The following is a 13716-nucleotide window of genomic DNA, read 5'->3' on the forward strand; positions in this document are numbered from 1 at the left end:
GCCACCTCCAAGTAACAATCTAATTTGAGACAGACTTCTTAAAATTAGTTCCTAAGATTATATCTAAAGAATCAAAGGAAAGGATACATGATCTTTCTATGGCGGATTCTTATCTCCCTCAGATGCCTTACTGTAGTTGGGAAAGGAATGATAACAAAGAAGCTAATTCTTTAATTCCTTTTCTTAATGAAGACACTATTGCTTGCACAGTTACAAAACATAAGTGGACAGCAAACATTAAACTACAAATCCTTGTGCTAGATGGGCTGAACAGGTAATGGTTTGCTGCTGTGGTGAAGGCGGCAGCTTAAGGCACCTGTACTAAGATGCAAATTGTGCAGATAAAATCACGTTTTACAGAGATTTTGCTATAAAACTGCTGTTTAAATGGATTGCACCATTTAATGAGGACTTGATAGAAAAAGTTTTTAAGGCGTGGGACAAGTCTCAATCTCTCACGTTGTTTCAAAGATGATTGGTTGTACATTATACTTCTGCGTACTGGACTAGACAGTGGAGTGTGTTGAAATCCTGGGTTCTGCAGTGATTTTTGCACCAAGGTTCACTGAGGCACACCACAGGATTTTCTAAAGATATTCAAACACAATTACCTCATGTGTCATTTGAAAGACAAAGATAGTCTGGAGAGAAAGCAGTTGCTTTCTGTAGCAGAGCAATCCTCGATTTTCTGCTAGACACTTCCACCACTAGTACCTTGGTGATGGACATTACTTAGGGGCTGAGTCATATGCAACAGATGTAGCATATACTTCAGCAGCAGCCTACTTCAGGGGCACAAAGACTCCGTGAAAGTTTGTTAGAAAGCTGTAATGTCCTGAGTTCACTGTGAAGCCTCCTTGACTAGAATGTTCTACAGCATCATGAGACTCCAGTAAGGGGGGGGGGGGGAGCGCGGCTGGAATGGCATTAAGGGATGAGCTTCCGGGTCTTCTTAATCAAAGCTGAGGGATAACCTAGGACGTGTGCATTATTGCCAGATGTCATTCTCCAACGAATGAAAAGAATTCCCCCCCTCCCCCACTTTCAATCCCTACTCACCGTTTCCTCACATCCTCTGAACATCTTGCTGAGGGTGTAGAAAAAGCTACTGGCAAATGGTTCCATTGAGGTGGATGCTTGTTCTCAGATAAAGCCTATATTTTTTGTAATCACAAAGGCAGGTGGGGCTTATCGCCTATTTTGGATACGAGGTTTAAAAAAATTATCCTGAGAATGAAGTTTTATTGGTTACTCTCCTGCATATTCTGCCCATCAAACTCAGGATTAATTAGCGGCTCAAGTTAATCAATATTAGGATCACTCACTGCCAAAAGTAAATTTATTACATATTTTGTTACAGAAGTTGCCAAATACCATCACTACAGTACAAGTTAGGGTTCTACGACAGGCTTGATAGTCTGTCAATAGTGTCTGAGTTTGAGAAGATGCATCTAAGCTGGTGATGGCTGTGCTGAGTGGTATCCATACACTGTGAATCTGTTATATGTATGGCTTAACAGCAATTTCTTGAACAAGGATTTGTGCAGAGTCTTCAGTGGTGAAGAAAAAACAAGATATTTACTCCAACAATGTGGTTCTCCAGTACTGATATCTTTCATAGAGTCACATGCTTGATTCATCCCATCCATTGAGGTGGGAGTCCCTCGGTAATTATAACTAGTAGTATAAAGTCTTTCATTTAAGTCTATTAATATGGAATTTCCCAATAGAATGGAGTCGCAATTCACATAGTTTTGTACATGACCAAAGTTCAACCAATCAGAGCAGAGACTGAACCCTTTGCTCCTGTGCACTGGCATCACACCTCAGATTTCAAACAACTGGAAAGCATCTATGCTACGTGAGAAAGAGTATCAATGAGGTGAATGACTGAAGGGGAGGCAAGTGGGTCGCATGTCAATCTATGAACGATATCAATACTGGAGAACCACAGTGTAGAAATCAATCAGGGGTTTGTGGAGCGCGACTACTCACCCATACCCGTAAGTCTCAAAGTACTGGGGGGGTGGGCGCAGGGTCTGGTCCATCAAGGAGGAGGTCTATCGAAGAGCCATGTCTTGAGGTTCCTCGTGAAGTTAGGGAGTGACGTCTGTCTGGGGGGGAGCAGCAGGGCGTTCCAGGCTCTGGCCGCGAGGTAGGAGAAGGAGTGGCCTCCCAATCTAGACTTCCTGGTGCGAGGGACCACGGTGTGGGAGAGCTAGGCTGATTGTAGGGTCCTTTGGGGTGCGTGGAATGTGAGTCGGCTATTCAGGAATGCTGGTCCGGTGTTGTGGAGGGCTTTGTGTGTGTGGGTGAGAATCTTGAAGGCGATTCTTGCCTCGCTGGGGAGCGCAGGTGCTGGGTGATGTGGCAGTGTCGTGGCAGGTTGAGGATAAGTCTGGCAGCGGCGTTTGAGGTTTTGAAGTTTGCAAGTGAGGTTTTTCTTGATTCCGGTATAGGGAGAATTGCCGTAGTCAAGTCTGCTGGTGATGAGGGCATGTGTGACTGTCTGTGTTCGAGGGGGATCCATTTGAAGGTCTTGCATAGGAGGCAGAGGATGTGGAAGCAGGAGGATGCGACGGAGTTGGTCTAGCGGTCCATTTTGAGTTTGGAGTCCAGGATGATCCAGAGGTTGCGTGCGTGGTCCGTGGGGTGGGCGGGCTTCCGAGGGTGGGGGCCCACCAGGTGTCATTCCAGGTATCGGGGTGTGGGCCCATGATGAGTACTTCTGTTTTGTCTGAGTTGTCGACAGCTGCTCTTCATCCATTTGGCGACTGCTGCCATGCCTTCTTGAAAGTTGTGTTTGGCTGTGTTGGGTTAGTCGGAAAGGGAACGGATGATTTGGGTGTCATCTGCGTATGAAACAATGTTGAGTCCATGGGTTCTGACGATGGGTGCGAGCGGAGCCATGTAGATGTTGAACAACGTGGGGCTGAGGGAGGATCCTTGGGAGACTCCGCAGGTAGACGGTGTGGGGTCCAAGAGGAAGGGAGGGAGTCTGACCCGCTGTGTTCTGCCAGGGTGGAATGAGCGAATCCAGTCGAAGGCCTTGTCCAGGATCCCTGCGTCGTGAAGTCTGCGTGTTAGGGTGCGGTGAGAGACTGTCGAAGGAAGCTGAAAGGTCAAGGAGGATGAGGGCTGCCGTCTCTCCTCTGTCCAGGCGGGAGCGGATGTAGTCTGTTGCAGCAAGGAGGGCAGTTTCCGTGCCGTGGGTTTTTCTGAAGCCAGATTGGGAGGAGTCAAGTATGTTTTGCTCTTCGATGAAGGTGGCGAGTTGGTTGCTGAAGGCTTTCTCAATGACTTTCGCTGGGAACGGGAGCAGGGAGATCTGTCTGTAGTTCTTGAGGTCGGTGGGGTCCGCCAAGGGTTTCTTCAGGAGGGGGTTGATCTCAGCGTGCTTCCAGTCATAGGGGAAGGAGGCATTCGTGAGGGAGTGGTTGATGGTGTCGGCGGCTCTGTTGAAGATGTGGTGGGGGCAGGGGTCCGTGGGGGCTCCGGAGTGAATTGACTTCATTGTATTCAGTGTGTCTTCGGTGGTGAGGGCTGTCCAATTGTCAATCGGCTTCAAGGTGTCGGGGTGGTAGGTGAGGGTTCTGTGTGTTGGCGGTCTTCGTTGAAATTATCATAAATGTTCTCGATTTTGTGGCGGAACAAGGTGCTGAGTTTGTCGCAGAGGTCTTGTGAGGGAGGGATGTCTGTAGACTCGCTGATGGGTTGGGCGAACTCCTTGATGATGCTGAAGAGTTCTATGCTGTTGTGTGCGGAGATTCTTGTCTTGGATCGCTTTCTTTCTTGTATTTCTGATGAGTTGGTGGTGGGCATTGTTGTAGGCTTCTGTAGATTCTGAGTTCCTTCAGGTTTTTAAGGCAGCAGCATGTGCATCTAGACTCTTGGAATTCTGTGGTGAACCAGCTGGCTTTCCTGGTGTGTGTTGTTGTCGTCCTTAAGGGGGGCTATGGTGTTGGTGCAGTTGGAGATCAATGATGGTTGAGGTGAAGTTGCCGAGTGAGGTGGTGAGCTGGTCGTCGGTGATTTTAGTCCAATTTCTGCGTGGGAGCAGGTGATGGGTTCTGTGGATGGTGGGTGTTCTGAAGGTGAAATGGATGCAACGATGGTCTGTCCACGGGTGGTGTGGCTGAAAGTGATGGAGTTTCCTGTGGTGATGATAGGGTCAAGGGTGTGTCCTGCAGAGTGGGTGGGCTCAGTCACGATCTAGCGCAATCCGATGTTGTGGAGGTTGTCCAGGAGGGATGTGGTGTTGGGGTCTTGTTGGTTGTCAAGGTGGAAGTTGAGGTCTCCCAGCAAGGTGTAGTTGGTGGATGCGATGGCCTGCGGGGTGATGCAATCCGCGATTCAGTTGGTGAATGGTCCGCAGGGTCCAGAGGGGTGGTGGGGGGGGGGGGGGGAGGGGGGAGGGCGGAGGGGGTTCCCCGGAGGGTGGTGGTAAAGCTTGCCTGTAACTTGAAGTGTAGGTGTTCCATCAGGTCTGTGGGCTCGTTGGAAAGTGTGCTCAGTCGGAGGGCAATCCCCTCCACCCCCCCAGGGTGGGTGGGGCGGTCCTTCCGGGAGATCTTGTATCCTTAGGGAATGGCGATGTCAGGTCCCAAGGTGGTGTTAGTTCAGGTTTCAGTGTTGAATGAGACGTCCAGGGTGGTGCTGTCGAGGAGGTCCCAGATTTCGGAGGGATCGGACGTTGAGGAGGATGCATTGCAGGGTCTTTGGTGCAGTCACGTTGTTGCGGGCAGGTTGTGCTGGATCGGTGGTCTTGGTGGTGCTGCAGGAGTGGCAGCAGCGGTGACAGCTGAAGGGTCCGTGGGTGTCAGACTGGTGATGCTAGCTTGTAGTTGTTGTTGCGACCTGGACTGAGTGTGCAGAGTGCCGCTGGGTTGTAGCGTTGGCAGTTCGGAAGTCCAGGGTTCCTGGCACTGGTCACATTTTGGTCGCGGACGGGCGCAGACAGCCTTGCTTTTTGCACGTCCGAACAATGGCCCCCATTAAGTAGGGGTCGGGGAGGGCTGAACAGCTGGGAGGCGGAAGCGGGGAGGGTTAACTGTCTTAGGCAGGACGCGCAGGGAGGGGGGTAGGGGCCAAGGGGCAACAGCGGCAGGGAAAAGTGGGAGAGAGGTGCACAGAATAAAGAGTAGAGTTAAAACAGAGTAAAAGTGAAAAGGAGGATGGAAAGTAATTGAAAGAGTGACAGTAAAAGGGTGAAAAGCGAAGGCCTCGAACACCAACACTCGAGAGTGCAGGGGCTCAGGAGGGCCTCACTTGATGGTGGAGCTGTGAGGGTGGGAGAACAATTTCACTGACAATAAGTCAGTGGTCTTGCTCGCCTGTCCCTGCAGCGGCAGCCATTAAGTAGGGGGTCGGGGAGGGCTGAACAGCTGGGAGGGGAAACTGGCTTGGGCTGGTCGCGCGGAGGGGTGTAGGGGCCGTGGGGGCAGCAGCGGCAGGGAAAAGCGGGAGAGAGGTGCACAGAATAAAGAGTAGAGTGAAAACAAATTAATAGTGAAAAGGAGGATGGAGAGTGAAAGGAAAGGGGCGAAAAGGAAAAGGCAAGCAGAAAAACGGAGCGAGAGAAAGAGTGAGGTCCACTGGACCTGCGGGTGGAAGAGGGCCTCAAACACCAACACTCGAGAGTGCAGGGGCTCAGGAGGGCCTCACTTGATGGTGGAGCTGCAAGGGTGGGAGAGCAATTTCACTGACAATAAGTCAGTAGTCTTGCGAACTTACTTTTTTCTCCAGTATTGAATCTTTCATAGATTCATATGCTTGAATCTGAATAGCTAGCAGTAGATTAAGGAAGGACAATAAATCCATTAAAGAAACTCTATGCGGAGGAGTGTAACCAACAAAGTTATGTATACGTACGTGGTGTAAAACATTCATAGAAATGAACTTCATAAATACCTACACGCTCACCCTATTGAAACAGGTTTCGAAGTACTGCTTGGCCCACGGCGATATCCCTGTTATTTAACAGCATCCAGACAATGTCTGGTGAAGGCATGCGTGAAAGTCCGTGTGGCCGCTCTACATATGCCAGACAGTGGTACTCATGAGAACAGAGCAGCTGAGGTTGAAATGCTTCTGGTAGAGTGGGCGTGTACCTTGGATGCTAATGTTCTTCCAGTTCTTTCACGGAACAAAGGGATAGCTGTTGATAAGCAACTCACTATAGTTGCTTTCGAGACTAGGTGGCCTTTTCTCGGAGGAACAAATGCAACTAGAAGTTCCTCTGCTTTTCTGAAGGATCTAGTGCCTTCCAAATAAAATTTAGGGCATCTCTTGACATAAAGGGTGTGAAGCGATCTTTATGCTTTGGTCGATGGATTCTGGAAAAAAAAAAAGTCTTTAGGACAACTGGTTAATTGTGGTGAATTTGGGTATGAATCTGGGTTTAGTACGCAGTATGACTATCCTGTCCGTCTGTCCTGCACGGTTAATGCTTGTATCTTGCTAAAACGCCTGTTTGATGTTAACCTCAGGAGAAGTGCAGTTTTCTATGTAAGGTGCTCGATGTCTGCTTTATGAATCAGCTCTAAATGTTCTCCTCATTAACTGACAGGACCATATTTAGCTGCCATGTTATCGGTGGTTTTCTGGTCAGTGGAAAAGCTCCAAATATTCCCTTTGGGAAATCTTCTATGAAGCAATCAGACTAAAGTGACTTCTTGTTGCAAGAGCGTCTGTATCCTGAAAGTGTGGAAAGCTGAACTCAAATAGAACTGTGGCAGAGACCAGTCCTAGCTAACGAGACGATATGGCAAGATCTGTGCAAGCTCCTAAGAGAAAGGGAGACAGTAGTTAGCTGCGCACCAGTGACAATCATATTCATTTTGCTTTGATTTGTAGGATTTGTTTGTAGAGTCTGCTCTAGTTTTTGCTAAGATTTCCGTGCACTGCTGCGAAAAAGCTGATGGAATTCACGGTATTCAGGAACTAACCTGCAAAATTTAGAGCTTCTGGGTTCGGATGCATGACGTGCCCACTGTCACTGTAGAGGAATCTCAGGACTGGTTTGAGTTGAGTGTGTTGCTGTGCTGACAATAGGAGCAGTTCAGTATACTAATACTGTCTTGGCCACGCTGGGGCTATTAGGATGATCCTACACTGCTCCCAGTTCAGCTTGTGAAGTATCTGTGGAATCAAGGGTATTGTGGGAAAGCATACGTGAACATGCCTGGCCAAGAGACCTGCAGCACGTATTCTCGCCCCCCCCCCCCCCCACCCCCCCTTTGCGCTCGAACCTGATGGCATAGTGTGAGCATTTTGTTGTTTCGGTGAGATGTGAAAAGATCTAGGGAAGGAATTCCCCATTTGTAAAAGATTGAGTTGGTCGTTTGACAACTCACACTCGTGACATTCCTTCAGTGACCTACTTACTTTGTCCACCCATTGGTTTTGTGCGACTTGAACTAGTTCCGCCTTCAGGATGATCTTGTTGTTTAGGCAACAGGTCCAAATTTCCTGATCTTCCCTGGATAGAGGGTGTGATCTTGTACCTCCCTGTTTAAGTAAATCATTGTGGCCATGTTGTCTATGCGGATTAAAACACCCGTCCTTCGTAACCTTGGCAGGAAGGATTTCAGACCCACCTCTACTGCTTTTAGTTCGAGGAAGTTGATATGGCTCAGTCTTTCTTTGTCTAACCAGATCTTGAAGGTGTGCTTCCCATCCCTCCATTGATGTCATAACGAGCTTTGTGGTATTGAGTAAGAACATCAGCACCTTTTCGATGTTTTTTCTTTTTGTCCACCAGAAATCATAAGCAACACCAGCTCTGGCTTTATCTAACCATGTCGTAGAACAAGCCTGTGTCCATTGCATGTCCAGTTCTTGTAGCGGCCTCATGTATAACCAGCAGTTCGGTCTTTGTTGTGACAGAGAAGATCCCAGCTTGATCATCTTTGTCACTCTCTCTTCTGTTGGATACACCTTGCAGATGGGTGTATTAATGACAGCTGCCAGAAAAGTTATTGTCATTTGTTGGATTACACTGGCTTTCTCCTTGTTTACGTGAAGGCCCAGGTTCTTGAACAGTTGTATGCATGCTCTTGTCGAATCCCTTGCAGCCCTACGGGAGTGTGCTTTTATGAGCCAATCGTCAAAGTACGGATATACTCGATGTCCGCTCCATCTGAGGAAGGCAGCTATTGGAGCCAAAATTCTTGGGGCGGATTTTAGTCCAAATGGTAGTACTATGTACTGACAGTGACTTGCGGCCACCTCAAATTGGATATTTTCTGTGCTTCCCATGAATGGGAATGTGGAAATATGCGTTTATTGAGCATCTTGAGATCTATCACTTCTGTCTTCATTTTCCATTCTTTTTCCTGAGATGATAAAAAGTTGGAGTGTCTGCTGTTTTGAGGGACTTCTTCTGTTCCCCTGGAAATCAGAGACTCAATTTCCTTTTTTAACTGTCGAAGATGTTGATGTGTTCATCTGAGAGACGGGTGGTAGGGAGGTTTCTGGATAAACTGTAGGGTGTGACCAACGTTATGATCTCCAGAACCCACCTGTCTGAAGAGATGGGTGACCAATTTTTGTAACAGTTGAAAAGAGTCTGTGAACTGCAAGGGAGTTGGAGGCCTTGAGGTGACCGGTGTTATTCTTTTGTCAATGCTTTAAGATTCTTGACCTTTTGTTGCAGTGGCGGCTCTTATGCTACCAGTCTGCCTAGAGTAAGCCGAGGTCTGAGACTGTCTGCACTATTGTGGAAACTGCTGCTGATAGCCCAGTGCTTGCTGATGGTATGGTTGGTATCTATATGGTTGGAATTCACCCCAGAAAGAGTACTGTCCTCTTTCTTTACCACCTCGAAATGAGAACCTCTTTTGTTGGAGAATACCCAAGGCAAGAGCGGTCTCTGTGTCGGCTTTGATTGATTGCAGTGCATCAGCAATATGTTTACCGAACAAGGCCTCTCCGTTATAAAGCATTTCTAATATTTTGGATTGGACTTCCGGTCGAAAAAAGGTTGCTCTAAGCCAACCCTGCAGTCTTAGGACAGCTGCCCCTGCCATCTGCCAGAAGCCTGTGAAGGCGACACCCACTGCCGTATCTAACATCTCTGTTGACCTTCTTTCCCTTCCTGAAGACTTGTCTTAGTTTCTTGTTTCTTTACGTACGGCAGAGATTCCCGGACATGAGCCAGGTCTGACCAAATCTGGCAATCATACCTACCCAGTATGGCTAGGGAATTGGACGCTCTTATTGTTAAACACTGTCACAGCTAAGGCACTTTTACCAATGTTGTCCAGCAGCCTGTGCTCTTTGTCAGGGGAAGCTGAACATGGTGCTGTAGGATTCTTTGATCGTTGTGCCACCTGCATCACAATCAAATCAGGCGTAGAATGTCCCATTAGGCATGCTGAGGTAAAGATAACAGGAATGGACCCGTTAACCCAGGTGAGAGCGGGTAGTTAGTGTAACAATGCAACAATTCATTCCAGTTGTTGACCATATTTGGAATGAAGGACTCGGAGCTTATGAGAAACCCCTCTACAGTAGCCGCAGTCAAACCGAGGTTGAACAAAAAATTCAAAGCACCAGAATAATTGCCAGCATGCCTAATGGTGTAACAATGCAACAATGTCTCAACTGGGGATCATTTAGCAAAGGTAGATAAGTAAGTCGTACACATCATAAGCACCGGGAGAGAAGGGGAAAAAAGAAGGGAGACCACAACGGGACAACCAGGGTAAAGTTGTTGTTATTGTAGGCAGTTATAACAGCACTACTGTACAATTAAAGTGTATGATGACCATAACACACAGGTGGGCACTGGACGTGCTAGTGACGGCGCAGTGACAAGGTGAGAAAACCGCTTAAACAGCGATAAAGTAAAATAGATTGTGGTAAAAAAAAAAAAACTATATACAATGAGGGTTTTTAAATTGGGTGAAGTCAATTGACCACCACAGCGCCATAGTTCTTTGCTGGTTAGTCGACGGCATTTCAACCAGAATAATTTCTGGTCATCATCAGGACATATGGTCACCGATTTCCAAAAATAGTGCTGTATAGGGAGAGAAGGAAAAAAAGAGGGGAGGTGTAAGCAGATAAGTAGCCCGTAGGAAACAAGGTAGGTAAAGTCCCAGAGTGTGAATAGTTACCTGGGGACCGCAAGAGACAAATGAATTAAGGCGGCCAGGGATCCAAGAAAGGAAAGGAGATAATGGTAGTCTCCAGAGGATTGTTCAGAGTGTTGCAAAGGTCAAGAGTCAAGCATGGACTGCCAGCGCGGGAGTCAATCATGGAACAGCTGTGGGGAGGAAGAAAGATGTGAGAGGGGGGGTGGTGTGTTCAGTGTGGGAGTGACTAAGGCAGGGGGAGAAAGGAAAAGGAACAGAGGGGATTACCTGCAAGGCTGGCGAGTGGAGCACGAGGGCAGGAAGAGGTTGTTCAGGGAACCAGAACCAAACCGGAGTAATGGGAAGCGGGATGCGTCTGGGCTCTACTCACACTCTGGGACTTTACCTACCTAGTTTCCTACGGGCTACTTATACTCTTGCACCCCCCCCCCCTTTTTTAGGTCTCGCCTGACCCAGCGCATGTGCTGGTTTGGCAAGACTTATTGAGAGGGCTCCAAAAAGTGCTACCAGGCCAGCCTAGAGCTACAGTGCGTGGGTGTGCGCGCCGCGCTTTTCCGTGATTACTTTCACTTTCGCGGCCGCTTGGCATAGCCAATAGGTCTTGCTTCTGGGACCTTATAAGTATTTAGTTATGCAATTGTTGCATGGCGAAAGACTTATAAGGTCCCAAAGGCGAGACCTATTGGCTATGCCAATGTTTGTTTAAGAGTCTTTTTAAGTGGTTCAGCTGAATTCTTGCCCAATCTGACTGAGGTTCTTTGGCCTTAGAGCAGGGTCCTTCATCTCAAGAGTCTGTAGTTTATGACACTTTCTTCTTTTGGAGTCATAATAAGAAGCTTGCCTCCCTAACTTTAAGAGTTCTGCAGTGCCAGCAGTCTTTGGGCTTGTGGTGGGGGTGCAGGCAGTATAAGCACTCTTTGTAAGGGTCTTCAGTGAAAAACCTCATCTTCCAACATCTTACATGGGCGAAATAGCCCCTTCTTTGACCCCTCTGACATGCGGCAGAATGTGACAGATCCTGAGAGACGAATAGAATGGAATGGAATAATTTCTCCTGGAGGTCACTATTCCCAGTGAGGATGTAATGAGGAAAAAGCAGAGCCAAGGGAGACTTTTTCCACTCATGTGGTAAGAAATCTGAGGTGTGAAGCCACTGCACGAAAGGGTGCAAGCTCTGCTCTGATTGGTTGAACTTTGGTCATGTACAAAATTTTGTGGATTGCTACTCATTCCTATGAGGAAATGCAATAATAATAGACCTAAATGAAAGACTTTATACTACTATATGCAATTACAGAGACTCTCACCTCGACGAAGGGAAAGATTCAAGCAGGAGAATCTATGAAGGATGCATTACTAGAGAACCTCTGAGAATTAGTGCAGAGAACCTTTTGAGAGGCTTTGGTTTCAAAGGTGGTTCTGGTCGCAGATGCCTCCATTCAGGGGCAAATAACTTACCTAGGTGATCAGTCTTTCAATGCTCTGCACACTAAAGAAAGGAGGTTGCTCCTGAATCTTCAAGAGGAGGTGGTCAAGTTTGACTTCTGGGTGTTTGTCCTTCTGTGGAGAGAAAGGAGGCTTCCTAACAGACAATTATGCAATGCATTATCTGAACAAGCAAGGGCAAATTGAATCATGGCCTCTCAGTCACGCGCAGATAGAAATTATGCTATGTGCCACATACGTCTGTCTGTCAGCAGTCTGAAAAGGACAATGTGCTGGCCAATTTCCCCTGCAGGATATTTTCAGTCAACCACAACTGTAAGACAAATTATCTGGATGCATTTTGATAGACCATTCTGAAATCTCATCCAAAAGAAGTAATGCTCCAGCAATTTCCTCTGCGTGATAGATAGGCAAATGCTCAGATGGATGCAAGAACTTCAGACCCTCACGCCTGCACTCTTGACTTGCAGTTTAAGGTTTGTTTTTTTGGGGGGGGGGGGGGGTGTTGGCATTCTCCTGTACCTCCCTTGCCTCAACGGGGGGCATGAAAATGTTTAAGACAGAAATTTTATCGCTAACAGACGGGGCCCTTTATAAAAGCGTGAAGTCATTTCCACTAGTTATGTTCCTCTATTTAGAACTTATGATGTTTGTTATGCTATAGAAAGGTTTCCCAATCCAGTTTGGCAACTGGGAAAGGGTTGAAAAGTTATCTAGAGTTCCTGTACTCATCACAAAATGCTAAAGAAGGTAAATAAGTTATCTGATGTGCCACAAGTGAATCCACCAGCAATGCCAAGCTTCAAAGCCGGTATTGGTTACCAGGAGCACAGATCTCTTACTGAGTGCCAAGCTTTGTATCGATCGCCAAGTGGCATAATTACATGTAGAGACATGCTATACAAATAGTTACCTTCAGGCAGCCTTCCCTACTAGCACTTCCTGGTTAGGATCTTTATCTAGTAAACAGCATGGAGATATACAAAGCTTCTTCACACATTTTAGCCATTTGGAATAGTGCAGATGCTGCTCCTCACCGTTGCAAGGAAAGTGCCTTAGGCTCTGCAAATAACGGAAACTTGCAGAAGCAGGATTTTAATACATTCTATAAGGCACCATAACAGGTTTAGCTTTGACATTGTTCCTCTGTACAGAAGGACGGAGGCAACCAATAATCAAGATAAAACAATGCCTGCAATTCTATTAATAAAGTTCTGGGACGCATCAAGTGTGTGTGTGTGTGTGTGTGTGTGTGTGTGTGTGTGTGTGTATGAGTGCCAGTAAATGTGCAAGCAGCTGTGAAAAGAATACCGCTAGGCTAGCTTGATTTACAAGGAAACTAAAATGAACAATTGAAAGAAAGGAGAAACTGAAGTAGTCATTACATTTAAGAGAAAACGTTCACACTTCTGCCACCCTGCCACTCACCATGAATCTGAGAAAGAGTTGCATAATTCAATATTTTTATTTTTTTTCATCTCTATTAGGACCATTTTCTTAACAGAACCATGAGATTGTCATTTTAATATTTCATCTGGTCATTCTCTACAATGAAAATTATTTGTGTAACTATGCTATGGCTTACTAAACTACAACTGCCAGGCAGTCAAGGCTTCCATATGAGACTCTGTAAATGGGTACCAAACAGTCCTAACTCAAAATAGTTAAAAGTGTCAATTATATTAAAAGCAACAATCAGTTATTTGTTACATAGTCCAGGTCTACTCGGGAAGGATAGAGGATGAGAATGAAGAGAGGAAATTGAAGAAAATAAAAGTGAAAGCATGAAGGTGGATGGTTTGATAAATTTGGATACGAGTTGTAATGGAAAAAGGGGGAAGAGGAACCAAGGACCTGGAGAGGGAAGAAGCGGAGGTGCTGTGATCAGAGACAGAGGACGAGAGTGAGAGAGACAGAGACAGAGGAAGAGAGAGGAAGAAAGAGGGGGAGAAAAGGGGAGATGGGTTCAGTAATTATTATTATTATTATTATATTAATTTCTACGGCGCACAGCTACCCACAATGGGGTCTCCCGGCGCCGCCGATGACATGGCGAGGGAAGAGCCAGGTCTTCAAGTTTTCGGAAGTTATGGAAGCAAGGTTCCAGTTTTAATGACAGGTAGTGAATTCCAGAGTTTAGGTGCCATGCACGAGAACGAACGGCCGCCCA

At 46.8% G+C, this 13716-nt stretch overlaps 1 protein-coding gene across 9 annotated transcripts in view; it reads right to left on the reverse strand.

Moving 5' to 3' along the window:
- DNAJB6 (DnaJ heat shock protein family (Hsp40) member B6) overlaps positions 1 to 13716 on the reverse strand; it is a 387002-nt gene that overhangs the window by 319271 nt on the left and 54015 nt on the right. For 4 of the 9 annotated variants that reach the window (XM_085631956.1, XM_085631960.1, XM_085631962.1 and 1 more), the window contains one exon: positions 11559 to 11660. The exons of the other annotated variants lie outside the window; for them this stretch is intronic. The gene's annotated coding sequence lies outside the window, so the exon portion shown is untranslated. The remainder of the gene's footprint in view (positions 1 to 11558; positions 11661 to 13716) is intronic. 9 annotated transcript variants of the gene reach the window in all.

The sequence above is a fragment of the Triturus cristatus genome, chromosome 10, assembly GCF_964204655.1.
Source record: "Triturus cristatus chromosome 10, aTriCri1.1, whole genome shotgun sequence".
NCBI lineage: Eukaryota > Metazoa > Chordata > Amphibia > Caudata > Salamandridae > Triturus > Triturus cristatus.